This window comes from Gorilla gorilla, chromosome 12, assembly GCF_029281585.2.
Source record: "Gorilla gorilla gorilla isolate KB3781 chromosome 12, NHGRI_mGorGor1-v2.1_pri, whole genome shotgun sequence".
Classification (NCBI taxonomy): Eukaryota; Metazoa; Chordata; class Mammalia; order Primates; family Hominidae; genus Gorilla; species Gorilla gorilla.
The window spans coordinates 84,271,018-84,296,580 of record NC_073236.2 but is presented as its reverse complement, the minus strand read 5'-3'; the positions used below and the strand labels follow the sequence as shown (position 1 = coordinate 84,296,580).

Below are 25,563 nucleotides of genomic sequence, written 5' to 3'. Positions count from 1 at the left end.
GAGAGAGGGCCTTGAGAATGTGAAAGAGGGCCGGGCACAGTGGCTCATGCATGTAATCCCAGCACTTTGGGAGGCTGAGGCAGGCGGATCACCTGAGGTCAGAAATTCGAAACCAACCTGGCCAACATGGCAAAACCCTGTCTCTACTAAAAACACAAAAATTAGCCGGGCATGGTGGCACACGCCTGTGATCCCAGCTACTCACTCGGGAGGCTGGGGCAGGATAATCGCTTGAACCCAGGAGGCAGAGGTTGCAGTGAGCCAAGATCGCACTCCAGCCTGCACTCCAGCCTGGGCAACAGAGCAAGACTCTGTCTCAAAAATAAATAAATAAATAAATAAATAAATAAATAAATAAAATAAAATGTGAAAGAGGATGGAATTCAGAGTACAACTGCAGAGTGTGTCTTTCGATAGGAGGATGGACAGCGTATCTACAGTAACAGGAGAGAAAGCAGAATATGTGGGCACTGATGCTGGTAGCTATGGAAATTTTCTCAATGAAGTAGGAAGCAAAGTCATCAGCAGAGGGATCAGGAGATGATGGAGAGTTGAAGAGGGAAAAGGAATGAAATAGCCTTCTAGAAGAATTGGAGAGTAAACGGGCTAGGGAATGTATGGGAATCTATTAAAACTCATTTGAAGGTGGAGCTATGAATTTGCAGTATCTTCTGCATGGCTGGTTGTTTTTCTCCAGTCACATTTAACTGCTGGGTGTGACATAGGAAGAGAGCTGGATTTAACTGGGCCTGGAGTTTGGCCATAAAGCACAGTGAAGGCAAAGAGAGGAAAGATATTTAAGAGTGTATGCAAAAATAATTATAATGATGGACCATGAAATACAAGCTGGAGAAGTAGAAAAGAGTGAACTTAACAGGGAGTGATGGGCAGTGAAAAGGCGGTAATGGCCTATAGGTTTCAGGAGTGGAAAAATTGTGGGAGTCAAGGAATAGTGAGAGTGAGCTGGAAAAATAGAAGGTGCTGGTAGATTTAAGGCAAAAATACATAGTCTAAAATTAAGAGAAATGAGAAAATATGCAGTCATATGAACTGATAGTGGTAATGTAAATCAGTATCACCTTTTTTGTGTGGTAGCATCATGGCAATATCTAAAATTGTCATGTTACTGAGCATGGTGGCTCACGCCTGTAATCCTAGGACTTTGGGAGGCGAAGGTGGGCAGATCACCTGAGGTCAGGAGTTCGAGACCAGCCTGGCCAACATGGTGAAACCCCATCTCTAGTAAAAATACAAAAAATTAGCTCAGTGTGGTGGCAGGTGCCAGTAACGGGACTGCTGGGTCAAATGGTATTTCTGGTTCTAGATCCTTGAGGAATTGCCACACTGTCTTCCACAATGGTTGAACTAATTTACATTCCCACCAACAGTGTAAAAGTATTCCCATTTCTCCACAGCCTTGCCAGCATCTGTTGTTTCTTGAATTTTTAATAATCGCCATTCTGGCCAGGTGCGGTGGCTCACGCCTGTAATCCCAGCACTTTGGGAAGCCGAGGTGGGCGGATCACCTGAGGTCAGGAGGTCAAGGCCAGCCTCGCCAACATGGTGAAACCCCATCTCTACTAAAAATACAAAAATTAGCCAGGCGTGGTGGCAAGCGCCTATAATCCCAGCTACTTGGGAGGCTGAGGCAGGAGAATGACTTGAGCCCAGGAGGCGGAGTTTGCAGTGAGCTGAGATCGCACCATTGCACTCCAGCCTGGGTGACTAAGCAAGACTGTCTCAAAAAAATAAATAAATAAAAATAAAAAAAAATTGCCATTCTTACTGGTGTGAGACGGTATCTCATTGTGGTTTTGATTTGCATTTCTCTAGTGATCAGTGATGTTGAGCTTTTTTTCGTATGTTTCTTGGCTGCATAAATGTCTCCTTTTGAGAAGTGCCTGTTCATATCCTTTGCCCACTTTTTGAAGGGGTGGTTTGTTTTTTTCTTGTAAATTTAAAACTCTGTAATCTTAAACTTGAATAGTCTTTTAGAGTACCTGTAGACTCCCTGTGGAGAGGAGAATAAAATCCTAGTATCTAATTTTTCTGTCAGTAATATTTACATAGTTATAATGTGTCAATGATTGTTAGTGGTTTTCAATTTTTTTTTTTTTTTTGAGACGGAGTCTTGCTGTGTCACCCAGGCTGGAGTGCAGTGGCGCAATCTCAACTCACTGCAAGCTCCACCTCCCGGGTTCACACCATTCTTCTGCCTCAGCCTCCCAAGTAGCTGGGACTACAGGCGCCCGCCACCACGCCCGGCTAATTTTTTGTATTTTTAGTAGAGAAGGGGTTTCACCGTATTAGCCAGGATGGTTTCGATCTCCTGACCTTGTGATCCGCCCACCTCGGCCTCCCAAAGTGCTGGGATTACAGGTGTGCGCCACCGCGCCCGGCCTCAATTTTTAGCAGTAGCCTAAAAGTAAAACAGAGAAAACTTAAATGTGGTTATGTCAACCTTTGTAATGTGAAAATAACAGTATAAGCACAGATAGCAGGAGGAAGAGGGAGAACATGAAAAGATGGGAATTAATCTCATCTACTACAGTGTTTACCAGTAAATCAAGAAATAGTAGTAAAGGCCCATTGTCTAGAATTAGAGAAGTAACCATCAAAAAGCCTTGGTAGGAAGGTCTCATGGCAGATACTTGTAGTCCCAACTACTTGGAAGCCTGAAGCAGGAGGATTGCTTCAGTCCAGGAGTTCAAGGCTGCAGTGAGCTATGATGGTGCCTGTGAATGGGCACTGCACTCCAACTTGGGCAATACAGCAAGACTCCGTCTGTTTGAAAAACAAAAAACAAAACAAACAAACAAACAAAAAAACGAGAACAAGAAAGCCATGAAATAGCAACAGTTAAAAGTGGTTTCCTCTGAGAAGTTCAATTGGGGTGGGAGAGGGTGGGGCAGTAGAACACCTTTTTTATTTTTCATTACAAGCCCTATTACATTATTGTTTTTTTTCCATGTATGTAATTATTGTGATAAAATGTTTTAAGATAAGAAAATTTTAATAAAGAAAGGGGAATTACTTACAATTCATTATGCCTGGAATTTAAATTTTATCAGTTTTCACAGAAGTTCCTGGGTGGGATTGGTTATTAGAAGATCTATGGGCATGAACAGCAGAGGAGGGAGGAAGAGGGAGAGGGTAATGGGTATATTCAAATATAAAATTTGGTTGTCAGAAGTAATTTTCAGTATGGTACAATGTATATTTATCATATTTTTAATCCAACTGTGTCCTAGCAACTAGGGCCTTGGGCCAAATCCCTAAGGAGAGACAGCCATTACTTTAGAAAGAGTGAAATCCCTGGATTCTCTAAAAGTGAGATGTACAAAGCAACACTGTTCTGTAGAGGTCTGGAGGTGACAGGGAACACTGCTGTGGTCCTAACAGACTAGGGCTTCAGTCTGGATATGTACCAAGAAGAATCCTGGGCACCAGGGCACTCCTTGCAGAAGCACATGTAATTAATTTTGAGGGAAAGACAAGGCTTTGCATTGCTGTGGGTATAGGTGAAACTAGAAAAATACCGTCCCCTTAATGTTATTATAACCTATAGTAGCCATAGCCTGGTGTGGCCTATAAAAACATGATAAGCACAGTTGATTTTATAGCAAAAAGCATTTAGAAAGATAAGCAGCATTATACCATGATTAAAGATACATTTACAAATGAACACATAAATGCTATAATGGTAAATCTCAAATATAATCCAACAACAGAGTTTTGATTTGACAGAGATGCAAGGATAAACCTTTCTGGTTGCAGCATTATGGGGGATAACATGGGATAGAGTCTGTTATTTTTCCCTATTATTTGCTGTCCTCCCTATAAAAGGATTATGTTTACCCATTTTCATTAACTTTAACCTTATGACTTGCTTTGCCTATGGAATGTATGCAGAAGTAATGTATGCCCCACATCTAAGCAGAAGCTTTAAGAGACATCTGGTGGTTCAGACGTGAAGTCTGCGTGTGCTGCGTCGTGGTTGTTCCTGGAATAAAGATCCTAGAACAGAGCTATAACCACCGTGTGTATAGTGGATGAGTAATTAACCTTTGTTATTGTCAAGCCACTGTGATTTTGTTTTTTTTCGTTATTGTTGTTGTTCCGCAACATAACCTACTGAAAGCTAACTATTATATAGCATAAGCTTAAAACCCTTTCGCTACCAACTCTCAGAAAAGCTAGTTCCATTACCATTATAGCAAACATAATTATAAATGCATAAACTCCCAAGAAAGTAAGGGAAATATCCAGGACCACTAAACGAAGGGGATACTGAAACAAAGTGTAAGTTGTTGAAATGATGCTGCAGCTATAAACAGCAATAAGAAACAAAGAGAAATGCAATAAATGAACCTTTAAAAATCTATAAAAGAAAACGGATAATTTTTTTTTTTTTTTGAGACAGAGTCTCACTCTGTTGCCCAGGCTGGAGTGCAATGGCATGATCTCAGCTCACTGCAAACTCCACATCCCAGATTCAAGCGATTCTCCTGCTTCAGCCTCCCGAGTAGCTGGGATTACAGTTGGGTGCCACCATGCCCAGCTAAATTTTGTATTTTTAGTAGAGATGGGGTTTCACCATGTTGGGCAGGCTGGACTCGAACTCCTGACCTCAAGTGATCCACCCACCTTGGCCTGCCAAATGCTGGGATTACAGGTGTGAGCCACCACGCTTGGCTAGAAAATGGGTAATTTCTTAAAGGCAAGTGAGAAAAAGGGAAATATTAAAAACAAAAGCAGAAATAAATTGAGTAATAGAAAACAGAACATAAAATACACGTAGCCAATGACTATATCTATTTGTTTAAAAATGGTTTCTAGAGCATTCCATCTCCCTGCTGTGGTCCCACTCTCTTACAATTAGGCTTGATTTCCAAACTGTCATGGGTTTGATATTCACCAAGAGAAAGCAAATACATATTTGGCACATTAATAATATTTAACAACAATGAATTATGGTTACATATAGAAATAATTTACATTCTGAACAAATGTTTATGCTTCTGTAAAAAATAAAATGGAAAATATTCTGTATCAGACACTCTACATCTTCACCATAGACTTGTCACGATCTAGGTCAGTGTTTTTCATTTGAGGATAGAAACCTACTGGTAAATCATAAAATCAGTTTAATGGTTATAATTTACATTAAAAAATAGAAAAGGTGCTCCCTTTGGCAGCACATATACTAAAATTGGAATGACACAGCAAAGATTAGCATGGCCCCTGTAAGAAAAAAAATAGAAAAGAGTAGAATTTGAAAATATCATTGTGCAGTGCATGTAGGTAAGTACTGTTTCATGAAATATTAGTCTTATTTCGATAATATGTGTGTGTCCTAGGTTGAGATTAAAATGTATATTTTACTGTAGGTGGAGAAGGGAAAAAAAAAGTTTGAAAGTTGCTGACTTTGCCCCCTGTGATCACGTGATGCTCAAAATATTTCACAACTGGTAATGCTTAGTCATAGCCCAGTCAGAATGAAAGCTGGCTGCGATATTGGAATCCTGCTATGCCAGGGGTTACTCCTTTTATGCTAGACTGAGGGTCCTAAGGCAAGGGTCAGGATGGCCGAGGCACTAGGGGGAGTTGGTGCAGTGACTTTATGGGTGTATCAGTTTTCTATTGCTGCAGTAACAAATTACCACAAACTTAGTGGTTTAAAATAACATTAATTTATTATCTTACGGTTCTTTAAGTCAGAAGTCAGGCACAGGTCTCACTGATCTAAAATGAAGGTGTTGACATGGCTGTATTACTTTTCAGGTGCGCTGAAGAAGAATAGGTTTCCTTGCCTTGTTCAGCTTCTAGAAGTTGCCCACATTCTTTGATTCATGGTCCATTTCCTCTGTCTTCAAAGCCAGCAACACCGCATCTCCCTCTGATCCTTTTCCCATAGTCACATCACTCCCTCTGACTGCAGCTGGGAAAGGTCCTCCACTTTGAAGGATCCATGTAATTAGATTGGGTCCACCTGGATAATCCAGAGTACTCTCTCCATTTCAAGATCCTTAACCTTAACCCCATTTGCAAAGTCCCTTTTGCCATGTAAAGGAACATTTTCACAGATTCCAGAGGATTAGGGAATGGGCATTCTTGGAGGCCACAATTCTGCCTATCACAATGGGTATGGAAAATTTCATTATCTGAACAATCAGCACAGCCACACCTGTGCATCCTGCCAGAGTGGAACTGAAAACAGGTCACCTGTGAAATCACCCATTTGGAGTCTCCATTGCAGCATTCCATGAATGTGTCTTGAATGTTTGCCCTATCCCCTCTAAGAGGAGAGAGGGGAAAGTTTACGCTTCACAAACATAACTCAATCCATTGCTTTCACATCTCCGGTATCTTCCTAGAAGGTTTAACTGTGAAATGGGTTGACTACCTCGGACCCAGGAGAACTGAGAGAGAATTGTGCACAAACTTAAGAAAAGTATATAACAGAAATATTCTTCCTTTTATCACAAGTGAAAAATGTAAATATATAGATGAGCTTATTTTAATACCTATATCAATATTAATTTCCATTGGTAATATTAGGCGTTTTATGATGACAGCAAGTGACAGCTTTTAAAAAATAAAAAGGTTCCAGAAAGCCATCCCAACTTTTATAATTCTAAACTGTTTCATAATTCTGGAAAAAGTCTCTGGAACAGCATTTCAGAATAGTATCTCACAAAATATACTTATAGATGTAGGATGTCTGTGCACATACACATATGCCCTGGAAAGGAGAAAAGCTTCTTTTAAAAACTAGTGTTTTAAGTGTATAAGATCTTTTAAAATTAAATGTGCTCTACTATACAGTAGAATTTTCAAAACAATCTTTGAAATGATCTATGCATGTTTACCATTAGTGCAATCCTTCTGCTCAGCACTGCTCATTGAATGCTTTTTATGCTAACTAACAAAATAGGAATTAACTCACTTTCAAATCATTTAATTCCGGCCACAAAACCTCAGTGAACTCTAACGAAGCACTTTATGAATCAGAGTGAGGGTGGAGGAAATAAAAAGAAGCTTTAAAAAAATTCCACATCAGGTATCAAATGATGGTAACGTGAGCCTTTTACAAATGCTTGTGGATCTGCCTGAGTGGCATATGAAAAGGAAGTTAATCTTGGGACATAACTCTATTATGCTGTTTTACTCCGTTGTCTAAAGACATTGAAGGATGCTAATTTAATCTAGCTTTTGTATTTTTGGTGACTTGCTCTTCTTCCATCATAAAGGCAACTTTACATATAATTAGTAAGCTAGATTTTTTTTTCTTATGAATCTCATTGGCTCTTGCCACTTAGACAAAAGGAAAGGTTTCAGTTGTTGCTCCTCTACCCCCATCCTCAAGTTTGAAGACAAAATGCTTTCTAATTGGAAAAAATGGAGTCTTTTTCAAAATCCATGCTGCCTTTCATCATTTTTCCTTTTCTCATCCATTCTTAACTACCTATCTTGGTCTTGTGTTACTGCCATCTTTTTTTAAAAAAAAAATTTAATTTTTGTGGGCACATAGTAGGTGTATTGTTGCCATCCTAATAAACCTCAACAGTAAGATTTCCCAAGAAATGATTGGGAAGTGATTAATGTTTTATATTTGTTCAGTCACTCAGAATTTCCTATCAAATGTAACTGATTAAAAATTATTTAACATTATTTTAATTAATTTTTTTTTTGAGATGGAGTCTTGCTGTGTTGCCCAGGCTGGGGTGCAGTGGCGCAGTCTCGGCTCACTGCAACCTCTGGTCCCTGGGTTTGAGCAATTCTCCTGCCTCAGTCTCCCTAGTAGCTGGAATTACAGGCATGGGCTACCACACCCAGCTAATTTTTGTACTTTTAGTAGAGACCATATTAGCCAGGCTGGTCTCGAACTCCTGGCCTTAAGTGATCTGCCCGCCTCAGCCTCCCAAAGTGCTGGAATTATAGGCATGAGCCACCATGCCCAGCCTGATTGATATTATTGTGCCAGTTACATTTCTTGGCTTAATGTCACATTCCCTTTCTGCACTCTGTTTTATAACTGCAGGGCCTGGAAGCCTGTATACTCCATTTCCCAGAATCCTTTACCGACTGGCTTCTAGTCAAATTTGGCCAATGAGAGTTACTGGTGAGAGGAAAGACGCCATTCTGATCTGGCACCAGTGGTGGAGGAGTCTCAGTGGCCAATTCGGCACTGGCCACATAGGGCCTCTTCTGTGAAGGTGGAGAATTGGCACTGGCCACACCGTAACCTCCAGCAGCAAATGCAGCTAGAGGGCTCCAGCCTAAGAGTGGTAGCAGCTCTCTCATCTCTGGGCAGCGTTCGTTCCTTTCTCCCCCAGCCTTTCCAATGCCTTTGCAACCATTTCCCAGAATTAAATCCCTTTGTGTTTGAATGATGTACAGTGTTTTTTGTTTTCCTGATTGGGACTGACTGGCTGATTATAGACCAAAGTATTCAGAAAACTACCAAAGCTTTGGGAAACCAAGGTGTTTATAAGTCAAAATAGTGTAATGCTTTTCTGGAAACCAGTCTTCCCTCCAAACTGTTATCAGGCAAATTTTATGCAGTTCTTAGTCCTAAACACTTGAGGCTCCACCCAAATGCAACGGATCATGGAGTTCGCTTCCTGTTTCAGGGGTGCACATGGCATAGCCAGTGTGTGGTTTGGGCACCCTGGAAAGTGGCTATGGGCAACGGTGGACATCCTTGGCTTTTGGGCAGTACAAATAGCTAGGTTCACCCGCTGTTCAGGGATACATGACTGAGGTCTCAGGCTCTGCTGGTTCCTTGAAAAGTCGTTGAGAATATTTAGTGACTTGCAAGTGAGGAAGGAAATTGGTCAGGCAATAGAAGTTTTAGGCACCTAACTGAAGGTGGAGTGGTGGCGTAGGTGCTCTCCTACCCAGGTCGTCATCTATTTGACAACTGTGTCCAGTAGGAGTATTTCTGGCTTTTGTTTCACAAATCAGGGACTTGGATGGGAGACCCCAAAGGGAATAGTGTCCATTAGGGTTAGATTTCCTCTGGGTGGTTAAGGCTACGTTGGGGAGGGTGCCTGTGGCTGCCAAAATTTCTGGGCTCCTCAAATTCTTTTCTCCAGGACCAGATGATGCATTTACCTTGGTCTTTACTTAATGTCTCTCTCTCTCAAATCTGTTTTCGCTTATCATTGTACCCTCTGGGCATAGCAAAGTGCTACATATATTCATTCATTGAATTCTTCATTCATTCAATTAATGTTAAATGCCTAATTTATTCCCCAAACATCAACATACCAATAACCTCTTCAAAAGTTTCAGAATTTGGGTAGGGCACAGTGGCTCATGCCTGTAATCCCAGCACTTTGGAGGACAAGGTAGGAGGATTGCTTGAGCCCTGGAGTTCAAGACCAGCCTGGGCAACATAGTGAGACCCCATCTCTAAAACAATAATTAAAAGTATATAAAAATTTTTAAAAGTTTCAGAAGTTTATGTCAATACATATTGAACATTCTTTTTTTTTTATTTTTATTGATCATTCTTGGGGGTTTCTCGCAGAGGGGGATTTGGCAGGGTCATAGGACAATAGTGGAGGGAAGGTCAGCAGATAAACAAGTGAACAAAGGTCTCTGGTTTTCCTAGGCAGAGGACCCTGCGGCCTTCCGCAGTGTTTGTGTCCCTGGGTACTTGAGATTAGGGAGTGGTGATGACTCTTAACGAGCATGCTGCCTTCAAGCATCTGTTTAACAAAGCACATCTTGCACCGCCCTTAATCCATTTAACCCTGAGGGGACACAGCACATGTTTCAGAGAGCACAGGGTTGGGGGTAAGGTCACAGATCAGCAGGATCCCAAGGCAGAAGAATTTTTCTTAGTACAGAACAAAATGAAAATTCTCCCATGTCTACTTCTTTCTACACAGACACCGCAACCATCTGATTTCTCAATCTTTTCCCCACCTTTCCCCTCTTTCTATTCCACAAAACCGCCATTGTCATCATGGCCCATTCTCAATGAGCTGTTGGGTACACCTCCCAGACGGGGTGGTGGCCGGGCAGAGGGGCTCCTCACTTCCCAGTAGGGGCGGCCGGGCAGAGGCACCCCTCACCTCCCGGACGGTGCGGCTGGCCGGGCGGGGGGCTGACCCACCCACCTCCCTCCTGGACGGGGCAGCTGGCCGGGCAGAGGGGCTCCTCACTTCCCAGTAGGGGCGGCTGGGCAGAGGCACCCCTCACCTCCCGGACAGGGCAGCTGGCCGGGCGGGGGGCTGACCCCCCCCACCTCCCTCCCGGACGGTGCGGCTGGCCTGGCGGGGGCTGACCCCCACCTCCCTCCCGGACGGGGTGGCTGCCGGGCGGAGACGCTCCTCTTTTCCCAGGGGGTGGCTGCCGGGCGGAGGGGCTCCTCACTTCTCAGACGGGGCGGCTGGGCAGAGACGCTCCTCACCTCCCAGACGGGGTCGCGGCTGGGCAGAGGTGCTCCTCACATCCCAGACGGGGCGGCGGGGCAGAGGCGCTCCCCACATCTCAGACGATGGGTGGCCGGGCAGAGACGCTCCTCACTTCCTAGATGGGATGGCGGCCGGGAAGAGGCGCTCCTCACTTCCTAGATGGGATGGCGGCCGGGCAGAGACGCTCCTCACTTTCCAGACTGGGCAGCCAGGCAGAGGGGCTCCTCACGTCCCAGACGATGGGCGGCCAGGCAGAGACGCTCCTCACTTCCCAGACGGGGTGGCGGCTGGGCAGAGCCTGCACTCTCGGCACTTTGGGAGGCCAAGGCAGGCGGCTGGGAGGTGGAGGTTGTAGCGAGCTGAGATCACGCCACTGCACTCCAGCCTGGGCACCATTGAGCACTAAGTGAACCAGACTCCGTCTGCAATCCCGGCACCTTGGGAGGCCGAGGCTGGCGGATCACTCATGGTTAGGAGCTGGAGACCAGCCCGGCCAACACAGCGAAAGCCCGTCTCCACCAAAAAGATACGAAAACCAGTCAGGCGTGGCGGCACGCGCCTGCAATCGCAGGCACTCGGCAGGCTGAGGCAGGAGAATCAGGCAGGGAGGTTGCAGTGAGCCGACATGGCAGCAGTACAGTCCAGCTTCCGCTCGGCATCAGAGGGAGACCGTGGAAAGAGAGGGAGAGGGAGACCGTGGGGAGAGGGAGAGGGAGAGGGGGAGGGGGAGGCCATATTGAACACTCTTACAGTGACTTCCTGTAACAAAATCTCTATACACCCTTGAATCTCTGTGTACATACACATACAGAAATTATGTCTTTCTTAATTGATTATGTATTTCTTAATTGATCTGTAAATCAATTAAGAGATTCATAAATTACTATTTCTTAATGATTTACAGATTTTCTGGAATGTTTTCCTACTGTTCCTCTAACTCTGCAGGCAAGAGCCCTTTGTCTATATGTGATAACCCCAGTGCTCACAACTCCAGTGAGTTTCAAACTTTAATGAACATAGCATAAAAAGTAGGTATAACTCTTTATTTTTTATTTCCATAGCTTTTTGGGGAACAGGTGGTGTTTGGTTACATGAATAAGTTTTTTAGTAGTGACTTCTGAGATTTTGGTGCACCCATCACCTAAGCACTATGCCACTGTTTTCAGTTTGCAGTCTTTTCCTCACCACCCTCGACCATTTCCCCTGAGCCCCCAAAGTCCAAAAGTCGGTATAAGTTTTGATTAACCAAATGGACAATAAACAAAATTTCCAGTTTGTGGGAGACTAAAAATCTTAGTAAAATGTTTGGAAATAAGGTAATACACATAAATAAGGAAAAAACATAAATAAAATATATACAGTACGTATAAAATATTCATGTATAAATTAAATGCCATTCACAGGTACCAAAAATACTCAGTTTGAAATAAGTAATTAAAAAGGAATCCTAATTTACAATAGCAGCAGATGTGAATAAGTTAATGAACTTTGAGGGAAAATATATTACCAATATGAAGAAAACCAGAAGATTCTTCTGAAAAGTATAAAGTACAAGAAAAGCAATATGATATTTTTAGAAGACTACTATTTTAATAATGTCATTCTCCCACCAATGAATTAATATGCATAGAGCAAAATCCCAATAAAAAATAATTTGGGAGAACTTGACAAAATAATTCTGAAATTTATCAAAAAGAATAAACAGATAAGAATAGCTAATATCCCTAGCTATCATAAAAAATGATCCAACATTACATTAACTTTTTTTTTTTGAGACAGGGTCTCACTTTGTCACCCAGGCTGGAGTGCAGTAGCACATTCACGGCTCACTGCAGCCTTGAACTCCCCAGCTCAGGTGATTCTCCCATCTCAGCCACCTGAGTAGCTGGGAGTACAGGCATGTACCTACAGGCACGTGCCACCAGGCCCAGCTAATGTTTTGTATTTTTTGTAGAGACATGGTATTGCCCTGTTTCCCAGGCTGGTCTCAAATTTCTGGAGTCAAGTGATCCTCCCGCCTTGGTCTCCCAAAGTACTGAGATTACAGGCATGAGTCACTACTCCTGGCTACATTAATTTAAAAAATACATATAAAAATAACAAGGATTATCTCATGTTTTATATTATTTTTTGTGTTCACATTATTATTTTAACAAAATATTTTTCTATGAAAAATGCAAGCAGAAATTTTATATCATAAATTATAAATTGGTGAGGTTCAGATGCCATGAGTAGTGTAGTAAAAATAAATAAATAAATAAATAAAAAATAAATAAATAAATAAATAAAAAGAGGAGCATTAAGGTAGTAAGATTCTATTTTATCAAGAATTGGGACCAGGCACGGTGGCTCATGCTTGTAATCCCAGCACTTTGGGAGGCCGAGGTGGGCGGATCATTTGAGGTCAGGAGTTAGAGACAAGCCTGGCCAACATGGCAAAACCCTGTCTCTACTAAAAATACAAAAAATTAGCTGGGTGTGGTAGTGCATGCCTGTAATCCTAGCTACTTGGGAGGCTGAGGCATGAGAATAGCTTGAACCCAGGAGAAGGAGACTGCAGTGGGCTGAGATCACACCACTGCACTCTAGCCTGGGCAACAGAGCAAGACACTGTCTCAAAAAAAAAAAAATCTTAATAGGCAATTTTCTCCATGATAGAAAAATATATTTTAAAACTTGAGTTTGAACTGTTACACATTCAGCTAGTACAATATTTCAGCGTTTTCAATAGCTGGATTGCACTCACATATAATTTCATTTAAAATTAGCTTAGCTTTTGGTTTTTTTATATTTAGGCAGCCACCATTATTCCTAAATACTTAAGATAATGACTTAAATGATGAATTCATTTATTAAATGATGAAGTTTCAGCATCAAATGAATGGTTGGTCCAACCTCTCTAAAAATGGTACTTTGAGATCTGTTAATCAAAAGATAATTCATTGAAATAATTCCTTTATCCTATTCGGTCATTTGAAACCAAAATCCTTCTTTTTTTTTTTTTGAGACAGGCTCTTGCTCTGTTGCCTGGAGTGGAAAGCGGTGGCGCCATCATGGCTCACTGCGCTCATTGCAGCCTTGAACTTCTGAGCTCAGGCCTTCCTTCCTCCTCAGCCTCCTATGGAGCTGGGACTACAGGTGTATGCCACCACTCCAAGCACATTTTTAAATAATTTTTTTTTGTAGAGACGAGCGGTGGTGGGGGCTGAGGGAGGGCTGACTTGCTATGTTACCCAGGCTGGTCTCAAACTCCTGGTCTCAAGCCATCCTCCTGCCCTCCTGCCTCAGCCTCCCAAAGTGTTGGGATTGCATGCATGAGCCACCATGCCTGGCCTGTAAGGCTTTTTAAAATTTGTATTTTTCCCTACTTGGGAGCTAACAAGTTACCAGAATGTGTTTTAAATATACATTTATACTCCTATAGAAATACAAGAAGCAACATATGCAGGATTGTTACAATAGTATAAACACCAAATCTTAAAGTTTCAGTAATAATGGATATGGTTGTGGATACTACATGTAAAACTGGTGTTTACTGAAGTGCATAGTTTCAGTGAGTTTTTAAAAAAGTGTAATTATGGTAATGGATTAGGACAATGGATTCATCTTTGAAAAGTAGTTCAATGATATGGGTGTAATTTCAGTACTAAAGTGTTGATTCTATTCTTACAGTTCTCATTAAAATTTTTTTTGTAAACCTTTTTTTTTTTTTCTTTTTTGAGACAAGTTCTCGCTCTATCGCCCAGGCTGGAGTGCAGTGGCTCAATCTTGGCTCACTGCACCTTCCACCACCTGGGTTCAAGTGATTCTCCTGCCTCAGCCTCCCAAGTAGCTGGGAGTATAGGTGCATGCCACCACGCTCAGCTAATTTTTGTATTTTTTTTGTAGAGGAAGGGTTTCCCCGTGTTGCCCAGGAGGGTCCCAAACTCTTGGGCTCAAGTGATCTACCCACCTCGGCTTCCCAAAGTGCTGGGATTACAGGCTTGAGCCACTGCACCCGACCGCCAAAGGCATTTTTTAAAATCACAAGACAGCCAGGACTAAATGATTAACTAATATGTCCCTGGATGCTCAACAAAACAAGAATACAATTTAAAGATTAGACACAAGAACCCATAAATAGTTGTAAACCATTCCTTAGATTCTAGAGTGAAGGAGATAACTAGTCATAAGAATGAGATCTTCAGGGAACCTGTGGAGATGGATATAACTGGCACTCTCCCAAAGTGCTGGGATGCCCGGCCTGGTAAACTCTTTTGTTTTCTCTCTCTCTTTTTTTTTTTTTTTTGAGACTGAGTCTCGCTCTATGGCCATGCTGGAGTCCAGTGGCATGATCTCGGCTCACTGCAACCTCCGCCTCCTGGGTTCAAGCGATTCTCCTGCTTACCCAAGACCATTTTTTGATATAATTATCCATAATTTATACATGGCAAAATGTTCATGTCCAGTACTTAAACCAAATCACCTATAAAAAAAATAGCAAAAATTCAGTAGGATTAGATGCAAAAGTACAGACAGAGCTAAAAGAATGCTAACAAAGGGAAACAGCAGCAACAAAATGCCAAAGGTGGGAAAAACAGATCCTTCTCAGAATGGCAAAATAAGGACCCTCAGATAGGAAGTGTCAAACCAAATTGTTAAAATGCCAGTATAAATAATTTTGGAGACATGAGCAGAGACTGATACTGATTCTCAATTGTCAAAATATTAGAAATGGAAATTATTTATGCATAGTAAGGACATGTTTAGTGGTGAAACATTCTAAGTTTTTAATGTACTCATACTGAGTAAATTTCATACTTTGAAGCTGCACTGTCCAATATGGTAGCTACTAGCCACGTGTGACTACTTAAATTCAAATTAATTAAAATTAAATAGGCCTGGATGGTGCCTCACACCTATAATCCCAGCAATTTGAGAGGCCGAGGTGGGCGGATTACCTGAGATCAGGAGTTCGAGACCAGCCTGGACAACAGGGTGAAACCCTGTCTCTATTAAAAATACAAAAATTAGCCGGCCGTGGTGGCGCACGCCTGTAATCCCAGCTACTCAGGAGGCTGAGGTAGGAGAATCGCTTGAACCCAGAAGGCAGAGGTTGCAGTGAGCTGAGACTGTGCCATTGCACCCCAGCCTGGAAAACAGAGCAAGACCCCATTTCAAAATAAATAAATTAATTAAATTAAATTAAAAGAAAATTCAGTTTCTCAGTTGTACAAGCCATATTTCAAGCTCTCAAGAGCCACACTGGACACAGAGACACACTGGACATGCAGAAATAGAACATTTTCATCAGGGTAGAAAGTTCTGTTGATGCTGTCATGGAGTTATGACCAGTTGTGAGTGAAAGGGTCATAATTAAGCTTTATCAATATTACTTACCTGGAAGTTTATCACAACTACTTTTTAATTATCCATGCTATGAGTTACTTCTATTTTTTTTCTTTTTCTTTATTTACACACCCTTGCTGGCTTGAAAAGTTACTTTTAGAGGCAAGATATACAACTAGATAAAACAAGGGTCAAATTCTTTACCGCCTTTTTTCTTTCAAGGAAGACTTCCTTGGAATTTTATTATCTATAAGCTAGTAAGAAATGTAATGGCTTATTGTGGCTATTATCTTCCAGCACCTAAGAAATGCAATAGCTTCTTGTGAAAAGTAAATATGCAGCAACTTTTGACTTGGTATAACATTTCAGATGCTGAATCACTAGGCATCATTTTATTCTTTCCGTGACTGAGCAGAACAGCTGAGGAAAATAAAGGATTTTGTCTGCTTTATATAATAGTATAACCCATAGCACACCTAGACAGAAATAATCTTTTATGATGAGTTTGGTAGGCACTTCTTTAACATGTTGAGGTAGAAAAAAAATAACCTCTATTAACAGTTAAGGGTTTTGAATTATAAAATGTCTCTACTGTGATACAAACATTTATTTATTTTCCACTTTTAAGTTTTAAAAACAGCATTCTTTTCAGAAATGCCTTAGGAATATATAAATAATACTGACATGGATAAAAATCATTATATATTTTTCTGGAACAAAAGAGAAAATAATTGTATATTATCTAGTTCTCTTATGAGCTAAACATAGCTCTGACACTATAATTCAATAAAGATGTGATACACCAAAAAATTTTAGTAAGACAAATCCTACTATAAATATTAGATATAAAATAGTTAAAATGCCAGCAAACAGTTCAAAAATACATTAAAACCTTAACCTGGGCTGGGCAAGGTGGCTTATGTCTGTAATCCCAGCACTTTGGGAGGCCAAAGTGGGAGAACTGCTTGAGCACAGGACTTCAAGACCACCCTGGGTAACACAGTGAGACCCCCATCTCTACAAAAACTTTTTTTTTCTTTGTTTCGAGACAAAAAGTCTTGCTCTGTTGCCCAGGCTGGGTGAAAAAAAAATTAAAATAAGCATAATGAACAGTATTTCTTACAATTTTTTTTTTTTTGAGATGAAGTTTTGCTCTTGTCACCCAGGCTGGAATGCAGTGGCACGATCTTGGCTCACTGCATCCCTCGCCTCCCAGGTTCAAATGATCCTCCTGCCTCAGCCTCCTGAGTAGCTGGGATTACAGGCTTGCACCACCACACCTAGCTAATTTTTTTATTTTTAGTAGATATGGGATTTCACCATGTTGGCCAGGCTTGTCTTGAACTCCTGACCTCAGGTGATCCGCCTGCCTCAGCTTCCCAAAGTGCTGGGATTACAGGCGTGAGCCACCATGCCCAGCCTTTCTTAAAAATTTTAAAAAGTCAGTTATACCTGGTAAAGATGTATGCTTTTGTCTTTTTTTTTTTTTTTTTGAGACAGAGTCTCCCTTTGACACCCAGGCTGGAGTGCCCTGGTGCAATCACAGTTCACTGCAGCCTCCACCTCCTGGGCTCAAGGGATCCACCTACCTCGGCCTCCCCAGTAAGTGGGGCCACAGATGCACACCACGCATGGCTAATTTTATTTGTATGTTCTGTAGGGACAGGATCTCAAAATGTTTCCCAGGCTGGTCTGAAACTCCTGGGCTGAAGCAATCCTCCCACCTTGGCCTCCCAAAGTGCTGGGATTATAGGGTGTGAGCCACTGTGCCTGGCCTAAAGATTCATTCTTTATCATCATTATTAAACATTTCACATTGTTTATCATCTTTAGTGACTGTAATAAAATACGAAACAGAAAAAAGAGAAACAGTGGAAGGGCAAAAACAAAAAATATATATTTTTTAGAATATATGATTGCATAGCAAGAAAATTAAAAAGAATCACCTTATAACTACTATAATTAATAAAAGAACACAGATATTGGCCAGGCACGGTGGCTCATGCCTGTAATCCTAGCACTTTGGGAGGCTGAGGCGGGCGGATCACGAGGTCAGGAGATCGAGACCACCCTGGCTAACACGGTGAAAACCATCTTGGCTAACATGGTGAAACCCCGTCTCTACTAAAAAATACAAAAAATTAGCCGGGCGTGGTGGCGGGTGCCTGTAGTCCCAAATACTCGGGAGGCTGAGACAGGAGAATGGCATGAACCTGCGAGGCGGAGCTTGCAGTGAGCCGAGATCATGCCACTGCACTCCAGCCTGTGAGACAGAGCGAGATTCTGTCTAAAAAAAAAAAAAAAAAAAAGATATTAAATGTTAATGCTGCTAAAATCAGTATATTTCTGTAAAATCATCAAAACCCAATTAGAATGTATGTAAAATAAACTCACCCAAGCAAAATGAGTGATATGCATGATCTTTATAAGGAAAACTACAATGCTGATTGAGAGATACAAATGAAGACTTAAATGGGGAAAACACCATATTCTTCAACAGGAAAAATAAATATCATAAGGACCTTTTTTTTTCAAACTGTCTTACAGATTTGATGCAATTGTAATTAAAACATAATTTTTGGATGCCATAAAAGAATGATTAGAAATTCATGAGAAAACATATTTTATCTGATAATAAAATACATTACTCTCAGATAATTAAATATATTACTATCAGATAATTAAATGTATTACTACAGTTTAAAACAATGCCTCTGATTAATCTCCCCTCCTCTCCAATATTAATGGGAGAGCAAGCTCCCTGAGACCTCTGGGTCACACTGAAGCAGGATCTCGGTTGATGTTGATTTCCTTTCCTTTTTTCCCTTTTTTCCCGTGGTCTGCCCTCTGGTGATCTAAATCAGCAACTACGTTTTCACTGCAGCAAGACAGTTCACAACTTGTTATGGAAAGCCAAGGAATTAGGAGTGAGTGCCTGGGTCAAAAGGGCATTAAATGACATCTTCCAATCCTACTTCCTATATAAAATAATATGACGTCTTGGTTTGGCAAAAAACGCTGACAATTTTTAAAGTATGATGTTTCTTTTCTGTATGCTTGCAAATTTCCATAATGAAAAGTTAAAAATAGAAACAACAAAAAATTATTGCTCCCACAAATATGTGACCAATATATAAAAGAATCCTCAGTCACATTAACAATTAAATAAAGGCAAATTAAAACAAGTAAAATTTTTTTTTTCATTCCAGACCAAAAAGAACATTGAAACACTAATACCTTTTAGCGCTAAAGAGGATATGGGAAAATAAGCAGCCAATCTTTTGGGGAGGGTATTACTGCTATCTTTTGGAGGGCAATTAAGTAATACCAATGGAAAATTTTATTGTTCCAAAAACATTTCATATCCTTACACCCAGAATTCCACTTTTATCTTATGAAAACACCCAGGGAAGAATGCAAAAATATATGTACATGAATGTTTATTGTACCATTGTTTATGAGAGCGAAACATTGGGAATGAGTATGAATAAGTACTTATTAAATAAGTTAAGATACATCATATAATGGAATACATGCATCTTTTACTTATTTATTTATTTATTTATTTATTTATTATTTTTTAGAGACAAGATCTCACTCTGTCACCCAGGCCGGAATGTACTGGTGCAGTCAGGGCTCACTGCAGCCTTGACCTCCCAGGCTCAAGCAAACATCCCACCTTAGCCTCCCGAGTAGCTGGGACTACAAGCAGGAGGCAACAAGCCCGACAAAGTATTGTTTTTTTTGTAGAGATGGTGGTTTCACCATGTTGCCAGGCTGGTCTTGAACTCCTGGGCTTGAGAGATCTGCCTGCCTTGGCCTCCCAAAATGCTGGGATTACAGGCATGAGCCACAGCATCTGGCCCATGCATCCTTTTAAAAGAAAATCTCTTTTTATCAACACAGAAAGATATCCTTGGAAAATTAAGTAATGAAACAACTCGTATAAATGAGAATGGCCACGTTTTGGTTAAAGAAGATAATAATATATGTTAATATGTTCATTTAAAAAAAATGTGGAGGCCAATAACCAAACAATTACAATGGTTTTCTTTAGATAGTAGGAAAAATGGGAGACTTTCACTTTCTTCATTGTATAGTTCTGTAATGTTTGATTTTTTCAAGGCACATATATTATTGTTAAGCTCAATGTCTTGGGTTCCAAATATGAATCTTGAAGTTATCATCATCATTTTCCCCAGAATATTCTAAAAGGGACTAGAGTAAATAGGACACTCATTGACTTCCTTACTTGTCTGACAAGGATAAAGCCCAAACTAGTGGCCTCCACAGTGGGTGCACAAGATGATCCATTGATGCTCACAGAAAAAGTATTCGAACATCAACATACATATTTTAATCTCATCCTTTGTTAATTTCCATTGTCAACTTTTGTTTTTAAATCATACATTATATAATTATTTATATTCATAAATGTATATTACATGTATATCATTTGTACATAAATATATACTCATATATTAGGGGGAGTGTTCAAACATTTTTTTACTGATGGAGTATCTGATCAAAAGAGTTTAGAGTCCATTAATTTAGGTCAAAGCTGCCTTTAAGAGAACTTGAATTAGAGCTAAGGTAGACATAAACATTTTCCATAAGTTAGTTGTCCTCCCCAAAGTCACTAATACAGTACTTAAAAGGAAAAAAAATCAGGAAAATAGGTGAGAAAACACAATGGAAGACACATGGAAGAGTCAACTCAGTAAGTAATAAAAGGTAGAAGCGAAGAAAGTAAAACGGACAGAATGATTATTTACCTATACACAAATCAAATAATAAAACAATGGGGAAAACCTTAATGAATAAAGAAAGGGAAGTCAAAAAGCAGGAATAATCCCACAAAACATTTAGAGATGAAGAAACCACATTCTATCCTAAAAAAAAGCAAATTGTCAAACAGTTGGAATTTAGAATATAACACATCTGTAGTTCTGTTTTCAGCATAATGCTTCAAGCATAGTATGCACTCAATGAGGAAAGAAAGGATTTTAGGTTATAGCATTTTACACCAAATTAATGTGTTTAGCTGCAATTTGAAAGCTTAATGTGTTTTTGTTATTTCTCTATTTTAAATTGAGCTGCTGAATATTTTATAGATTATGAGAAACAGAAAAAAAAATTGAAAAAACAATGGCAATTTTGTGATGCTACATTTGCAAATGCAATGAAAAAGGTAACAACTCATTGGGAGAATTTCAAAATATGACTGGTAATTATTTATTTGCCAACCCATGGAAACCTCCTCTATTCCTTTGCCGTTATATGAGCCAAATAATCAAATAAGAATATTTGCAATGAACTTATAATTTAGAACTTCTAAAATTTCTAGAGCCAGAATAAAGGCAATTAACAGGATTAAAGCAGTGACCTTTTTCCTGCTCTTGAAAGCTGAATTCATTAGTGATGTTCTATATGGTCTATAAATTATTTTTTAAAATAACACTTCCATTGTGTGGGTATTTTTAAGCCTATTGCTAATAGTTACTTTAAGCCCTCTGATCTAGAATGTAAGCATGTTTTGTTAGTGTTAAAACAAAATGAAATCCTGTTTTGCCAGTAGTTACAACTTTACCATCTCTCCCAGGGGCAGCAAAGATAAATAGATTATTTTTAGGCAAATGTAAGGCACTATATTCTTAGATTATCATTCAGATATTCATCAAATATTCAGTGAGGGTTTCTCAGTGCCAAACATTGTGTTGGAGTTGGAGATCCACTCGTGAAATTAATGAGTCAGCCTCCTCCAGAATTCACAATAGTCTTTCCTTGATTAATTTTGCAATATCCAAACTATCTGAGATATATCTGTGCATGTGTATGGATGTGTAGACTCATGAATGTAAAACATTACTATAAAAAAGATAACTACTTAACATTTAACCATGATTATTGTAGGAGGTGCAATACTTAACTCTTAAAAAAAGTAAGTAGAAGTATCTTTAAAAGCTGCATAATGTGTGATTCAACAATTCTACTTTTAGGAATTCATCTTCACAAAATGATAAAGGTTAGCGGCAAATATTTAATTACAAGGATGCTCATAGTAGAATTATTATTATTGTTATTATTATTATTTTAAGACAGGGTCTCACTCTGTTGCCCAGGCTGGAGCACAGTGGTGTAATCAGAGCTCACCGCAGCCTCCAACTCCTGAATTCAAGCAATCTTCCCATCTCAGCCTCCTGAGTAGCTGAGACTACAGGTGCTTGCCACCATTCCTGGATAATTTTTTTTTTTTCTTTTACAGAGGCAGGGTCTCACTATGTTTCCCAGGCATATTTTTTTTAAAAGTGCAAGAAACATCTTAGATCAATGCAGGATTGCTTACATAAATTATGTTCACACAATGGGAAACTAGGTAATATTAAAAAGGATTATGTAGAAGTGTTTTCATTGATGTGGAAAAAATTCCATGATATATTAGAAAGTGGAAATTAGAAGTTTCCTTGTTGCTTAGGTGTCTAGTACAGAAAACAAGTCCTGACTGTGCTCTGAGCCTGGGCAAGACACTTGACCTCACAGACTCAGTTCTTCCATCTGTTAATGTGTGGAATTTGTGTTACCCTCAAATTCATATGCTGAAGTGCTAGTCCACAGTGCCTCAGAATGCGATATTTGGAGATAAGGTTTTTAAAGAGGTAATTAAGTTAAAATGAGGTTATTAGGGGGCCTTAATCCAATATGACTGATATCCTTATAAGAAACGGAGATTAGTACATAGGCTGTATAGGGGTAAGACCAGGTATAGACACAGGGAGAAGACAGCCGTCTGCAAGCCAAGACGAGAAGCCTCAAAGGAAACCAACCCTGCCAACAACTTGATCAGAGACTTATAGACTTCAGAACTTTCAGAAAATAAATGTCTGCCGCTCAAGCCACCCAGTCTGTGGTAATTTGTTACAGCAGTCCTAGCAAACTAATACACCATTTAAAAGAGGGAGAAAATCTTAATATCATCTTTATTTAGCTCACAAGTTTGCTGTAAGTCAAATAGATGTAATCTCTTTGTAAACTGTAAAGTACTATATAAATGTGAATAATTGTTATTCACAAGGTCCTTGAAAATGCAGTCATGTTGTTACGATTTGAATTTTATATTCCTTTAGTAGGGCAGACACTCAGTATCAGTACAGGGGATGGGGAGAAGCAAGAGATTTCCTAGGGCTGCAGCAAAAAACACAAATGATTTGTCATGGAAAGAAGAGGCAAAATAAAATGAATAGTTCCTTACATTCATGCTGCAAATTTTTAAGCAAACAGGTACCTAAACTACATACAATAACAATATCTAATATGTATTAAGCATTTACTAAGTACCTAGCATAATCCCAAGTACTTTTAATATGTGTTCTCAGCCAGGCGCGGTGGCTCACACCTGTAATCCTAGCCTTTATCAACCCCATGGTAAAAGTGCTTGGTGTGTGTATGTGTGTAGTGTACTGTGTATATATATTTATTTATGTGTGTGCACCTATTTTAGTTTTGTTACATGTATCTTTTTTTTTTTTTTTGGAGACAGGGTCTCACTCTGTTGCCCAGGGTGGAGTACAGAGGTGCAATATCGGCTCACTGCAACCTCTGTCTCCGGGTTCAAGCGATTTTCCTGCCTCAGCCTCCCAATTAGCTGAGAGTACAGGCGCCCATCACCACGCCAAGCCAATTTTTAGTAGAGACGAGGTTTTGCCATGTTGGGCAGGCTAGTCTCAAACTCCTGACCTCAAGTGATCCACCCACCTTGGCCTCTCAAAGTGCTGGGATTACAGGCATGAGCCACCGCACCCGGCCTGTTATACATATCTTTAACATTAAAATTTGTTCCTATGTGGTAAGAACAGTAAAAAGAGTAATAAAATTGCCAAAACAAGTTGTGATTTTCCAAGAGATGACTGTGCTTTGCATTACTGTGAAACACTGAAAACACTGCTAAATGACCTATGCGTAACACACACCCATGCCATCTTCTTACTCTTGCCCCAGTACATCCATATGCATTGCTCTAACAGTGTGCAAGCTGTTCTTTTGAGTTTGTTTATTTTATGATAAGTGTATTGAATACATTATCTCAAATCTGTGTAAGCATCCTGCTTATAAGAATCTCAAGCAATGAATAAAAAGAAAAGCCTTATGTTTTAAGGAGAAAATGAAATAATAAAATATTTTGAAACAAATGAGAGAACTTGCAGGCCTGAAGGAATCCACATTGCCCATTTAGATTTAGAGATTTAGAAACAAGGCTAAGAAAATAAAAGAAAGGAAAACTCCTACATCATAGTTATCTGCTTCCAGTGGAATTGAGAAGCATTTGGAAGAGACTGAAGACAAAGAAAGACTCTAATGCTGAATAATGAGTGTGGATAAGGCTGGGCGTGGTGGCTCATGCCTGTAATGCCAGCGCTTTGGGAGGCCGAGGTAGGCAGATCACTTGAGGTCAGGAGTTTGAGACCAGCCTAGCCCGGCCAACATAGTGAAACCCTGCCTGTACTAAAAATACAAAAATTAGCCAGGCTTGGTGGCGGGCGCCTGTAATCCCAGCTCCTTGGAAGGCTGAGGCAGGAGAATCGCTTGAACCCGGGAGGTGGAGGTTGCAGTGAGCGAAGATGTCACCACTGCACTCCAGTGTGGGTGACAGAGCGAGACTCTGTCTCCAGAAAAAAAAAAAGGGGGGGTGTGGGGGGGCTATCATTTTAACCTAGTAGATTGGCAAAGACTATTTTTAAAAAATATTTAAAATAGGGAGCCCGAGGCGGGCAGATCACGAGCTCAGGAGATCGAGACCATCCTGGCTACTAACATGATGAAACCCCGTCTGCACCGAAAATACAAAAAATTACCCGGGCGTGGTGGCGGGCGCCTTGGTCCCGCCTACTCCAGAGGCTGAGGCAGGAGAATGGCGCGAACCCGGGAGGCGGAGCTTGCAGTGACCCGAGATTGCGCCACTGCACTCCAGCCTGGGCGACAGAGCGAGACTCTGTCTCAAAAAAAAAAAAAATAATAATAATTAAAATAATTAGTTCGGTAATTTTCCCATGAGAATTTGTTCGAGGGAAATAATGAGATTAGGGTTCAAAAACATATGTGCAAGTATATTCATTACACAATTGTTTACGGGTTTAAAAATTCAAGTAATTTAATGTAGCAGTTGAGGTTTGGTCAAATTAACCAAGATATATATTCTTTCATTTAGCAATTCTGCTGGAATCTATCCCTTGGAATAGTAAATAAAACCAACAGTTCTCAGGATGCAACATTTATAACAGCAGTTTGTGGAAGCAAAAAATGGCAAATCCACAGCATGGAGGAGGAAAAAGAAAAAAATTGCACATGGCCAGGCACGGTGTCTCACGCCTGTAATCCTAACTCTTTGGGAGGCCGAGGCAGGCGGATCACCTGAGGTCAGGAGTTCGAGGACAGCCTGGCCAACATGGCGAAACCCTGTCCCTACTAAAACTACAAAAATTAGCTGGGTGTGGTGGCACATGCCTGTAATCCCAGCTACTCGGGAGGCTGAGGCACAGGAGAATCGCTTGAACCCAGAAGGCTAAGGTTGCAGTGAGCTGAGGTCACGCCACTGCACTCCAGCCTGGGCGACAGAGCGAGACTCCGTCTAAAAAAAAAAAAAAAAAAAGGAAAATAATGATCATCTTCATGCATTCAGGTAAGATACTGTGTGCACATTCACAAAATAAAAATAGACTAAAGGATGGTTTATGGAATACTATGCAGTTGCAAAGAAAGCACAAATTTATATTTTTAAAAGATAAAGATATAAGAAAAAAATTCATAACTG

At 40.3% G+C, this 25,563-nt stretch overlaps 1 non-coding gene across 1 annotated transcript; it reads left to right on the top strand.

Moving 5' to 3' along the window:
• Nucleotides 1–5,182: 5,182 nt before the first annotated feature.
• LOC115933603 (U6 spliceosomal RNA) lies at nt 5,183–5,289 on the top strand. The gene has a single exon (XR_004069473.1). It is a non-coding gene; the product is annotated as a U6 spliceosomal RNA (small nuclear RNA).
• Nucleotides 5,290–25,563: the final 20,274 nt, after the last annotated feature.